The sequence below is a fragment of the Phyllobates terribilis genome, unplaced genomic scaffold (assembly GCF_046119375.1).
Source record: "Phyllobates terribilis strain yellow unplaced genomic scaffold, ASM4611937v1 Scaffold_3__8_contigs__length_932513732, whole genome shotgun sequence".
Classification (NCBI taxonomy): domain Eukaryota; kingdom Metazoa; phylum Chordata; class Amphibia; order Anura; family Dendrobatidae; genus Phyllobates; species Phyllobates terribilis.
In genome coordinates, this window is record NW_027362763.1 from 679,078,745 (window position 1) to 679,091,279 (window position 12,535).

The following is a 12,535-nucleotide window of genomic DNA, read 5'->3' on the forward strand; positions in this document are numbered from 1 at the left end:
CTCCCTCCAGACATCCCCAAGTTTCTGTATGACAACCTCTACTCCTGGACAACCAGAACTCATTCTTGAGAATTCAACAAAATGAGGATTAAAACCATAATTGCAAAAAGGCGAGGTTCCAGTAGACTGGTTAACCCGACTGTTAAAGGCGAATTCAGCAAGAGGTAAGAATGAGGACCAGTCCTCCTGCTGAGCCACAATGAAACATCTAAGAATTTGCTCCAATGACTGATTGGTCCTCTCTGTCTGACAGTTAGATCAATCCCTAATCTTTTACAAAACGCTCTCCAGAATTTGGAGACAAATTGCACCCCCCTATCGGATACAATGTTCAAGGGAATGCCAGAAAATCTTACCACATGATTGATAAATAACCGGGAAAGCGTCTCAGCACTAGGTAACCCTGATAACGGAAGAAAATGAGCTTGTTTATTTAATCGGTCAACCACCACCCAAATAACGGTTTTCCCACAAGACAAAGGCAAATCAGTTATGAAATCCATGGACAAATGAGTCCACGGTCTTTCTGGTTTAGGCAAAGGAGCCAACTCCCCGGCCAGACAGTTATGGCAAACTTTAGCGCGTGCACAAACCTCACAAGCGGATACTAAACATTTAATGTCATTAAGCATGGATGGCCACCAAAAGTTTCTACATATAGCCTTCTGAGTAGCAGTGACCCCGGGGTGACCACTCAAGATAGAGTTATGAAACTCTTGCAACAAACGTAATCTTAGATACACAGGCACAAATAATTTAGATCCAGGAGTAGTGGAAGGAGCCGACGATTGGACTTTGCGAATCTCAGCCTCCAATTCTGAGGACAGCATTGAATTACCCTTAGGAACAATGGAGGAAGGATGTTCTGGAGTAGAAACAGACTCAAGGCTACGTGACAGAGCGTCAGCTCTAACATTCTTAGACCCTGGTCTGAACGTGATGGAAAAATTGAATCTAGAAAAAAATAAGGACCACCTGGACAGTCTAGGGATTAGAAGTTTAGCAGATTCAATATAAACCAGATTCTTATGATCAGTCACAACAGTGACCTGATGAATAGCTCCCTCCAAAAATTCCTCCATTCTTCAAAAGCTAACTTTACAGCAAGCAGCTCACGATTTTCAACATCATAGTTTCGCTCAGCAGACGAAAATTTCCTAGGAAAAAATGCACATGGCCGTAAATTAGTCAGGGTTTTGGGACCTTGGGATAAAACAATCCCTACTCCAACCTCTACAATAAACGGTTTCTGAAGATCAGGCTGAATCAGAACTGGAGCAGACATGAAGCACTCTTTTAGTTTATTAAAGGATCCAATAACATCTGACAGCGAAACCTTAAGATCCGCCACATTACATGTGAGATCAGTAAGAGGTTTAACAATCTGCAAAGAAACCCTTATAAATTTTCAATAGTAGTTGGCGAATCCTAAAAAATGCTGTAGTGCTTTAACGTCGTGAGGTTGAACACAATCAATTATTGCCTGCACCTTCCCAGGATCCATTTTAAAACCCTCAGCAGATACAATGGACCCCAGAAATTATACTTCTTGAACAGAGCAAGTACACTTTTCTAATTTGGCAAACAAAGATTTCTCCTTGAATCTTTGTAAAACAAAACGAACATGCTCATAGTGTGAACTTAGATCAGATGAAAAAAGTAGAATGTCATCAAGGTATATCACAATAAACCTTCCAATGATATCAGAAAAAATGTCATTCATAAAGTTCTGAAAAACAGCCAGTGCATTGGTTAAACCAAAAGGCATGACCTGATTCTCAAATAGACCCTTGGACCCTTCCACTCATCACCCTACTGGTTTCGTATCAGATTATACGCCCCTCTGAGATCAAGTTTAGAAAACCATTTAGCCCCAGTAAGCTGGTTATGTAGGTCGGGTTGAGTGGAAGGGGGTAAGTATTTTTAATAGTAATTTTGTTTAGTTCACAGAAATCAAGGCAGGGACAGAGGCCACCATCTTTCTTTTTTACAAAGAAAAAAACAGCAGCTACAGGCGAGGAGGAAGGACGGATATCACCCCATCGTAAACTTACATTAATATATTCTTTCATAGTGATCCCGACAAATTGTACAAGTGAGCCTTAGGCAATTTGGCATTAGGAATTAAATCAATAGTACAATCATAAGGACGCTGGGGAGGTAGTATCTCTGCCTCTTTTTCCAAGAACACATCTCTGAAGTCTTTCAGGTACGCCGGCAGACCCTCCAGACTAGCGGACAAAAATTTGCACAGAAAGAATACATCTTTCATGGCAGTTGGGGCTCCATTTAACAATATCCTTTTGCCACCAATCGATAACAGGATTATGAACATGCAGCCAAGGAAACCCCAACACCAACCCAGCAGGTAAATTATCAAAGACATAACAGGAGATGTACCCATAGTGCAGTGTTCCCACTCTTAGTGTGAATTCCACCGTTACCAGCTGGACAAAGTTCTGGAGTAATGGTGTCTTGTCAATGGCGACAATTTGAATGGGTCTTTCCAATCTAACTGTCCCTACTCCTAATTTAAGAACCAGTCCAAAATTAATAAAGTTTGCAGGAGACCCACAGTCAAATGAATGCAAGTGCAGATAACCATAGGTTCTGAAAACATAGTTCCACGTTCAACAGTACTTTATCTGAGGAGTCTAAGGCTATGTGCCCACGATGCAGAAATGAAGCAGAAAATTTCTGCAACGTTTCTGCATGGTCTTGGCAGTCAAAAACGCTTGCGGATTTTACACATGTTTTTGCAGCGTTTTTACATGCAGATTTGACTTTTGTTTTTCAAGTCTATTGGGATCTCAAATCCGCATACAGAAACGCACAAATAATGGACATGCTGCGGATTTTTCCGCAAGGAAAATCCGCTGCGGAAAAATCCGCAGCATGGGCACAGAACATGCAGATTTTCATTGGGGATCATGGGGCACGTATTACCAAGCGTTTTTAAAGCGTTTCTGCTGCGGAAATTCCTCATCAAAAACACTTGAAAAACGCATAGCGGGCACACAGCCTTAAGGCTAAGTGCCCACAATGCAGAAATGCTGCATATTTTTTCCGCTTCTCCCTGGCAAGAAAAACGCATGCGGATTTTACATGCATTTTTCTTGTCAGGTAGAAGCGTTTCAGCATGCATTTCTGCATTCATTTCTGCATGCGGGTTATCAAGAGCTTTTCCAAGCGATTTTAGCATCACTTGGAAAAGTGCTTGACAACTTGTTCACACTATATAAATCCATGCAACCTGCATGGATTTATATAGTGTGATCAAGTAATAGTTAAAAAAAAGAATATGAATGGTAAAAAATAAAAGATTATACTTACCTTCCGATGGCCCCCGGTGTCTTCTCCGCTACGTCCGGTCTGTTGTATCGGTTGCGGTGGTGTGAAAGGACCTGCCATGATGTCATTTAGTCATGTGACAGGTCATGTGACCGCCGACTAAATGACGTCATGGCAGGTCCTTTCACACCACCGCAACCCATACAACAGACCGGACACATCGCTGAGGAGACCGGGGGCCATCAGAAGTTAAGTATAATCTTTATTTTAAATTCTTTTTCTTGTTCTATGGTTCCTGGGTCTGAAGGAGAGTCTCCTCTTCTCCAAACCTGGGTACCATCCGCACATTGAACCGTATGATATCCGCATGTGCAGATGCAGTGATGCGGATGTCACGCGGTCCAATGAAAGTCAATGGCGGCGATTACGCTGCGTGTCCGCAAAATGAATGGACATGCTGCGTATTTTTCCGCAATGTTAATCTGCAGCGGAAATTTCCACAGCGTGTGCACAGCACACGAGGATTATCATTGGGCACCATGGGGCACGTATTACCAAGCGTTTTTTAAGTGTTTTCGCTGTAGAAATTCCACGGCAAAAACACTTGAAATACGCATAGTGGGCACGCAGCCAAAAGGTACCTAGAAGCCTGGGTGACCTCCTTGACAATCACCCAGGCTTAGGCGTTTCCCGACGACTTATTTGATTGAGGGCGAGTCGAGCAGTCCTTGAGATAATGTCCAGTGCGACCACAGTAGAAGCAGAGTCCGAGATCGCGCCGACGTTTCCTCTGTACGGTCCGAGAGCAGGCTGCTCCAACCTCCATTGATTCCGTCTCAGGTAAGGAAAAAGGCTCAGGAGGAATGACCGAAACCCCTTTTCGCTCATCAGTTCTCTCCCGAATCCTGCGGTCCATACGAATGGCCTGAGTCATAGCCTTCCCCAAAGACAGGGGTGGAGGATGCAAGGCCAGAGCGTCCTTAAGAGTATCCGTAAGGCCACGGCAAAACTGCCACCTGAGAGAAGCATCGTTCCAAAAAACCTCAGAGGACAATTGCCGGAACTCCAAACTATAACCCTCAGAGTTGCGGCCACCCTGCGTCAGGTTCGTGATCTTAGCCTCTGCGACCTGGACCCTGTCAGTTTCGTCATAAATCATCCCTAAAGCGTCAAAAAAGGCGTCGACAGAAGACCTGGGGCTAGTGGGGACAAAGAAAATGCCCAAGTCTGAGGACCCCCAAGCAATAGGGACATGATTATACCCACCCGCTGGGACTCATCCCCAGAAGACCGAGGTTGCAGAGTAAAAAATAATTTACAGCTCTCCTTGAACACCCTAAATTGATCCCTCCCCCCCAAGAATTTGTCAGGAAGTGCCACAACTGGTTCGGGGGAGGTCGACAGTAGATCCAGAAGACATAACTACTGTCACTGGCAGAGAGCTTTGGGACACACCCAGAGTACTAAACTGACCCTGCAGCTGGGACTTTGAGGATTCTAGCAGATTCCTTGCCAGATCCTGAACCATCTGGGTCAGACTCGTCACCTGATCACACATTGCACGAACTGGATCCATTGGTGAGAGGAAAAAAAAAAATGTATGGCCAGATGTAATGTGACGCTAGTCACTAACTCACGGAGCAACTGTGAGGCAGATAGTCAGACGTTCCGAGGTCAATACCAAGAGAGTCCGTAGATACCAAGGGGAAAAGACAGATGCGTAAGTCAAGCCACAGTCCAGGGTAAGTGTCAAGAGAGAGCAGAGCAAAGCCAAAGGGCAAGACAAGGAGGTAGTCAGAACACTGTCCAAAGGGTCAGGCAGCAGAAGATCAGAACACAGAACAACAGAATGAGGCAAACACTCACCAGGAAGCACAAACTATGTCTGGCAGGGAACAGGGGCAGTCAGCTCAGTTAGATAGCTTGGGCAATCTCCACACTGAACACCTGGAGACTGCCCTGCAAATCCCAGTCAAAGATTGGACAGCCGAGCTGTCAATCAAAGCACCGAAAGCCCGACTTGCCACTCACAGGATTGGACAGCCAAGCAGTCCCATCAAAGCACAGCAACAACCAGTTCAACAGGACAGCATAGCAGTCCCACACAGAAAGCAGGAATTGTGACAATGGCAACTTAAACACACTTACTTCAGCAAGAAATCAGAAAGTAAATGTTCTTAATGTATACAGGACTTCAACCTACTCGGATCAATGACCACTCAAGATGCAGCGAAGACACTGGAAGTAAATAGGAAAATAGCTATGGGCAAATCAACAATGAAGTCACTAGACAAGATCTTCAAATCAAGAAACATTTCACTGGCGACGTAGACACGGCTCGTCCATGGTTTGGTTATCGTCCATACGGATGCGAAACCTGGACGATAAAGAAATAAGACAGAAGATTCGTTGTCTTTGAAATGTGGTGTTGGAGAAGGATGTTATCAATATTATGGATGGTAAGAATAACAAACAAATCAATTTAGGAACAAATCAAGCCAGACATGTCACTCGAAGCAAGGATCACCAAGCTACGACTTACCCACTTTGGACACATCATATGAAGACATCATGGTCGGAAGAATAGAAGGAGTAAGGTGAAGAGGAAGACCAGCAACCCAATGGCTTGATACTATCTAGATAATGGCAGAGAAGACCCTGGCGGACCTAGCTAGGCTTGCATAGGATCGATCTTCATCAAATCGCCATGGCTCAAGATGGAGCCGAAGCCTGTCAAAAAAAAAAATGTCATGCTTTAACACTTGAACACAAAAAAAAGTGTTCCTCATCAAACCCTGCAGGTTAAATTCCACAACAGTCTTTAACTTTGCACAGTGAGGGCGTGAGGCCTCTTATTCCCAAGCAGACCTTCCACTCTCAGACGAGCAGACATGGAGCGCAGTCCTCTCAAGTTTTTCTTTTAATTAATCTTTTCAGTCCCCTCCTGAGACTTTTTTTTCAGGAAGTTAAAATGTGGAATGGAGTAGGTTTGTGATCTTCCCACCCAGGCTCTTCAGTCGCTCTTAAATCTTCTACTCACACTCCAGGTAAAATAACTCCATAACATGGCATCACTGGTCGTAACACTCTTCCAGGACTTGCATCACGATGGCAAAAAGCTTCAGTGACACTTATCTGCCATCTATCACCTGACTGTTTACCGGGCTCTACTTCTCTTTTGGAGGTTTAAGATAGGCCACATGCTTGTGCACTGCTTTATGTAGCATGCCGTTTTTTTTCATTAGTGGTTGGATCTGAGACAGTACACTTTCTGGCTTCCAGCAATATAAGAAAAACCATGACATTACATAAATTGCATGTATTAGACAACTGATTGGAGAAAAAACCCTGTTTTTAATTAAAAACGTAGTGTCATGTGATCCGTCCCCGAGCTTTGGATTGACTTGGACCCCAGTGGCTGGCTGAGAGGAAGAGAGCCATATCTGTATAGAGAGTCCATCAATCCTGACCTAGAACTCACTAGGGCCTAGGACTCTGCCTGGTATCTCGTCCCTATTAATGACATAGACCTCCTGCAAGTACATGCACATTTATTCTATTTCACTATATAACTCGAACAGAAGTAAAAATAACCACATTGAAAGGAATAAACCCGTTGTACATTTCCTTTGTGCAGTTCTACAATGGACTCTCTATTTATTTGTGGAGCTCTTCGCATTCTTTATAAGTAAAAAGCTTTGCTAAAGAGTCTTCAAGGCAAAGCATGAAAAGAGCAAAACAAAAGAGGACAGGGAACGAGAACTCTAATGCCCTCCTGAGTTACCAAGGGCCAGAAGATTCAGGCAATTACATTTGTCCTTGCTTTGCATTTGTCCTAAGGGTCCCCTTGCGTAAGGATGCGGTAGGCTTATCTTCTATTTTTTAACTTTGCTGGTACAAAGAGTTCTCCATTTTTCCAGTCAAAATTATTTTCTTCTTAATTCTGCACACGAAAAAAAAAACCTGTTACCTGAAAGCGTATCGACCAGTACATTTCTTTCCCTAAGGAACAGCAACAGGTGGATAAGGCCAGAAAGGGTTACTGTTATGATCTGCAACAAGTATTAAGGAAAGATAGGGGAAAGCAGTCAATACAGTAAGACTAAGCAGAATCCCTACGATGTAGCAAGCTGCCTGTTCCTAGTGAACAGACCCGCCTTAGTCCTCGGTTAGTCTGAACGAAGACCTATAGAATTAAGGGAGGGGTCCCTAAAAGAACTAAGGACTGGGACAAAAGTGGGACACCTCCTAAACAGAGAAGTTGTTGCAGAACACAAAAAGACAAACTGACAAAAATGTACTAGAGGTCCCAGAGGACCAAGCGAACTAACAGATAAAGGCACCGAAGCACCTGGCTAGAGAAACAGTCAAACACTGAAGTCCAGCACAGCCACAAGGGCGGAGCTGGAATATAAAGGCAGATGGTCACGTGACCGCAAAACACAAGATTGAAAAAACAAACAGGAGGGTTCTAACAGTACCCCCTCTTTTATGAGGATCCTCCGGATCCTCCAGGCCCAGGCCTATCCGGAAACCTCCTGTGGAAAGCTTTAACAAGCCTAGGAGCAGAGACATCATCCGTCCTTACCCAGAAGTTGTCATCGGGACAGAAACCCTTCCATGAGACAAGATACTGTAATCTCCCTCTATGCCATCTAGAATTCAAGATACGAGAAATTTCATATTCACCGTCTTCCACAACAGGAGGAACTGTGACAGTGGCGTCCCTATCAGATACATCAGCCTTTTTCAACAAGGAAACATGAAACACAGGATTAATCTTCCAGGAAGTAGGGACATCCAACCTAACAGCAGTCGGGTTAACAACCTGAAGCACTTTAAATGGACCCACAAACTTAGGACCCAGTTTTTTTAGAGGGAATCCTCAACCGCAGGTTCTTCGAGGACAACCAAACCATGTCACCCACAGTAAACAAAACCTCCTTACGTTTCCTGTCAAAATACTTCTTGGACTTCTTGTTAGCCTCTTGAAGGTTGCAACGTACATTAGTCCAAGCTCTCTCCAAATCACCGGAAAAATTCTCCTCCTCCAGCACCGCCGACCCCAATTTGGAGAACGAACCAAAAGACGGATGTCTCCCCGTACAACAAAAAAAAGGAGAACACCCAGCAGAGGAGGATGTATGATTGTTAAGAGCAAATTCTGCGAGAGGCAGAAACTCAAACCACCCCTCTTGATTGTCCGCCACAAAACAACGCAAAAACTGTTCAACATCCTGGTTCTTTCTTTCAGTCTGTCCATTAGACTCAGGATGATAACCAGACGAAAATGACAAATGGACTCCCAACCTGTCACAAAAAGCACCCCAAAAGCGAGCCACAAACTGAGGTCCTCTATCAGAAACAATATCCGTGAAAACGCCATGGAGCTTGACAATCTCCTTAACAAACACCTTAGCGAGTGTCTTGGCGCAGGGCAACTTAATGAATGGAACCAAATGACACATCTTACTAAAACGGTCCACGACCACCCAGATGACAGTAAAACCCTCGGACACAGGAAGATCAGTAATAAAATCCATTGTGAGATGCGTCCAAGGCGCACTAGGAACCTCCAGAGGGCAAAGCAAACCCGCAGCAGGAGTATGTGAAGCCTTTGACCTAGCACACACAGTACATTGACGCAGGGCCGGCTCCAGGTTTTTCTGGGCCCCGGGCGAAAGAGTCTCAGTGGGCCCCTTTAACACATACCACGATTCATGATGCAGAGATACAGCGGAGAAATATATATATAGTACAATGCAAAGATTTCACTTCTTACATTACATGAGTGATATCTATTGTAAATTCCACAATAGCTCAGAAACCGGTGAATCGCTCCACACAGAATACTGGCCCCCATATAAGGCTCCATACGGAATACTGGCCCCCATATAACGCTTCATACGGAATACTGGCCCCCATATAAGGCTCCATACGGAATACTGGCCCCCATATAAGGCTCCATACGGAATACTGGCCCCCATATAAGGCTCCATACGGAATACTGGCCCCCATATAAGGCTCCATACGGAATACTGGCCCCCATATAAGGCCCCATACGGAATATTGGCCCCCATATAAGGCCCCATACGGAATATTGGCCCCCATATAACGCTCCATACGGAATACTGCCCCCCATATAAGGCTCCATACGGAATACTGGCCCCCATATAAGGCTCCATACGGAATACTGGCCCCCATATAAGGCCCCATACGGAATACTGGCCCCCATACGGAATACTGGCCCCCATATAAGGCCCCATACGGAATACTGGCCCCCATATAAGGCTCCATACGGAATACTGGCCTCCATATAAGGCTCCATAAGGAATACTGGCCCCCATATAAGGCTCCATACAGAATACTGGCCCCCATATAACGCTCCATACAGGATACTGGTCCCCTTATAAAGCTCCATACAGGATACTGGCCCCCATATAACGCTCCATACAGGATACTGGTCCCCTTATAAAACTCCATACAGGATACCGGTCCTCTTATAACGCTCCATACAGGATACCGGTCCTCTTATAACGCTCCATACAGGATACCGGTCCTCTTATAACGCTCCATACAGGATACCGGTCCTCTTATAACGCTCCATACAGGATACCGGTCCCTTTATAATGCTCCATACAGGATACTGGTCCCCATATAATGCTGCATGCAGGCTGTTACCCCCCACATAATGCCCCATACAGGCTGTCCCCCCCTTATAATGCTCCATGCAGGCTGTTCCCCACCTTATAATGCCCCATGCAGGATGTCACCCCCCCTCTTTATAATGCCCCATGCAGGATGTCCCCCCCTCTTTATAATGCCCCATGCAGGATGCCCCCCCCCTCTTTATAATGCCCCATGCAGGATGCCCCCCCCTCTTTATAATGCCCCATGCAGGATGTCCCCCCCTCTCTTTATAATGCCCCATGCAGGAAGTCCCCCCCCCCCTTCTCTTTATACTGCCCCATGCAGGATGTCCCCCCCCTCTCTTTATAATGCCCCATGCAGGATGTCCCCCACTTCTCTTTATACTGCCCCATGCCTCCATACATTAAAAAAAAAAAATCAAATACTCACCTCCCTTCTCCTCACCTGCTACCTGCTGCCCACTGCTCGGGTCGGAACTCCAGCGTTGTCGGTGTCTTCCCGCTCAGCGCTCCCTGTGACGGCTCAGGGGAGGGCGTGGTGAAAAGACGTCACCGCGCCCTCTGACGTCACAGGGAGCGCAGAGCAGGAAGACAGCGGATCTGCGGAGGCACGGGGAGAGGTAAGTATCCAGCTGCCGGGGCCCTGAGCAAGCGGCGGAGAAGGGCGGGCGCTGACACCGCTCTCCTCCGCCCATAGCCCAGCGGGGTGCGCGACCGTCAGTGGGCCCCTCTGCCTGCTCAGGGCCCCGGCATTTGCCCGGGTGCGCCGGGTGCTGACGCCGGCCCTGCATTGACGCAACCACTTGATGACTTCCTTCTGCCATCCAGGCCACCAAAAACTGCGACTGATAAGTCTCTTAGTCTCCGAAATTCCTGGATGACCTGCCAACCGAGACTCATGACACTCCACAAACAAATCTCTCCTAAAGGCTCTAGGCACGAACAACCTCCCATGGGGAGTGTTAGATGGAGCATCATCTTGAGCTTTCAGAATCCCATTCTCCAAAACGGAATCCAATGCCGCCATCACAACTCCTTTCTGTAAAATGCTCTCCTCCTCCTCGGCACTGACCGTAGGAGAGAAGCTGCGAGATAAAGCATCGGCTTTAACATTCTTAGTACCAGGGATATAGGTAACAGAAAAATGAAACCGAGAAAAAAAAAAAAGTGTCCACCTAGCTTGACGGGCATTCAAGCGCTTGGCAGCATCCAGATAGATCAAATTCTTATGATCTGTGAAAACCTGAATAGGAAATCTAGCGCCTTCCAAAAAATGACGCCAATGTTCAAACGCGAGTTTAATAGCAAGCAACTCCCGATTTCCAACATCATAATTCAGTTCGGTTTCCGAAAATTTTTTCGAAAAGAAGGCACAAGGATGTACTCCACCCTTGTTCTCCTGAGACAAAACTGCTCCGACCCCCACCGATGAAGCATCGACCTCGACCAAATAAGGCTTGGTCTCATCAGGCTGCATAAGGATAGGGGCAGAACTGAACCTCTCTTTGAGATACTCAAACGCTTCAATGGCCTCAGTAGTCCACTGGACCATATTCGCACCTTTCCTGGTGAGATCGGTTAGAGGTTTAACAATTGCAGAAAAATTCTTAATGAATTTCCTGTAATAATTGGCAAAACCCAAAAATCTCTGTATAGATTTCAAACCAATAGGCCTAGGCCATTCCTGCACAGCCTGAACCTTCACAGGGTCCATCTCAAAGCCCTCGCTGGAGACAATGTAGCCCAAAAAAACTAATTTTCTGCACAGCGAACTCACATTTCTCCAGCTTAGCAAAGAGTGAATTATCACTCAATAACTGCAAAACTTCACGTACACTCTGCCAATGGGACTCTAGATCTGGTGAGTAAATCAAAATGTCATCCAAATACACAACCACATTCTTACAAATCAAAGGTCTCAGGATGTCATTAATAAGGTTCTGAAAAAATGCAGGTGCATTGGTAAGACCAAGATTCTCAAAATGACCTACCGGAGTGTTAAAAGCAGTTTTCCATTCATCACCCTCCTTCACTCGTAACAAATTGTATGCCCCCCGGAGATCAATTTTGGAGAACCACTTGGCTCCCACTAACTGGTTAAACAAGTCAGGAATTAACGGCAATGGGTAGGAATTGCATACGGTAAGCTTATTAATTTCACGAAAATCCAGACATGGACGTAAACCGCCGTCCTTTTTTTTAACAAAGAAAAATCCAACTGCCACAGGCGACTTAGAAGGTCTAATGTGACCAGCAGCCAGGCTAGTCTCTATATACTCCTCCAAGGCCTTTCTTTCAGGAATAGTCAGATTAAACAAGCAACTCTTGGGAAGAGTGGCTCCCGGAACAAACTCAATGGCGCAATCATAATCCCTATGAGGAGGTAAAACTTGCGACTCCTCCTCCGAAAAACCCTCCAAAAATCTTGAATAGGTACCGGTAATTCCCCTTTTTCCACAGCCGCAATGCGACCATTACAACTAGTAGACCAGTCCAATAAAGGATTGTGCAGTTTTAACAAAGGCAATCCTAGAACAACTGGAGAGGGCAAATTATCCAAAACAACCAAGTCCAAAATTTCTTGGTGAACTCCA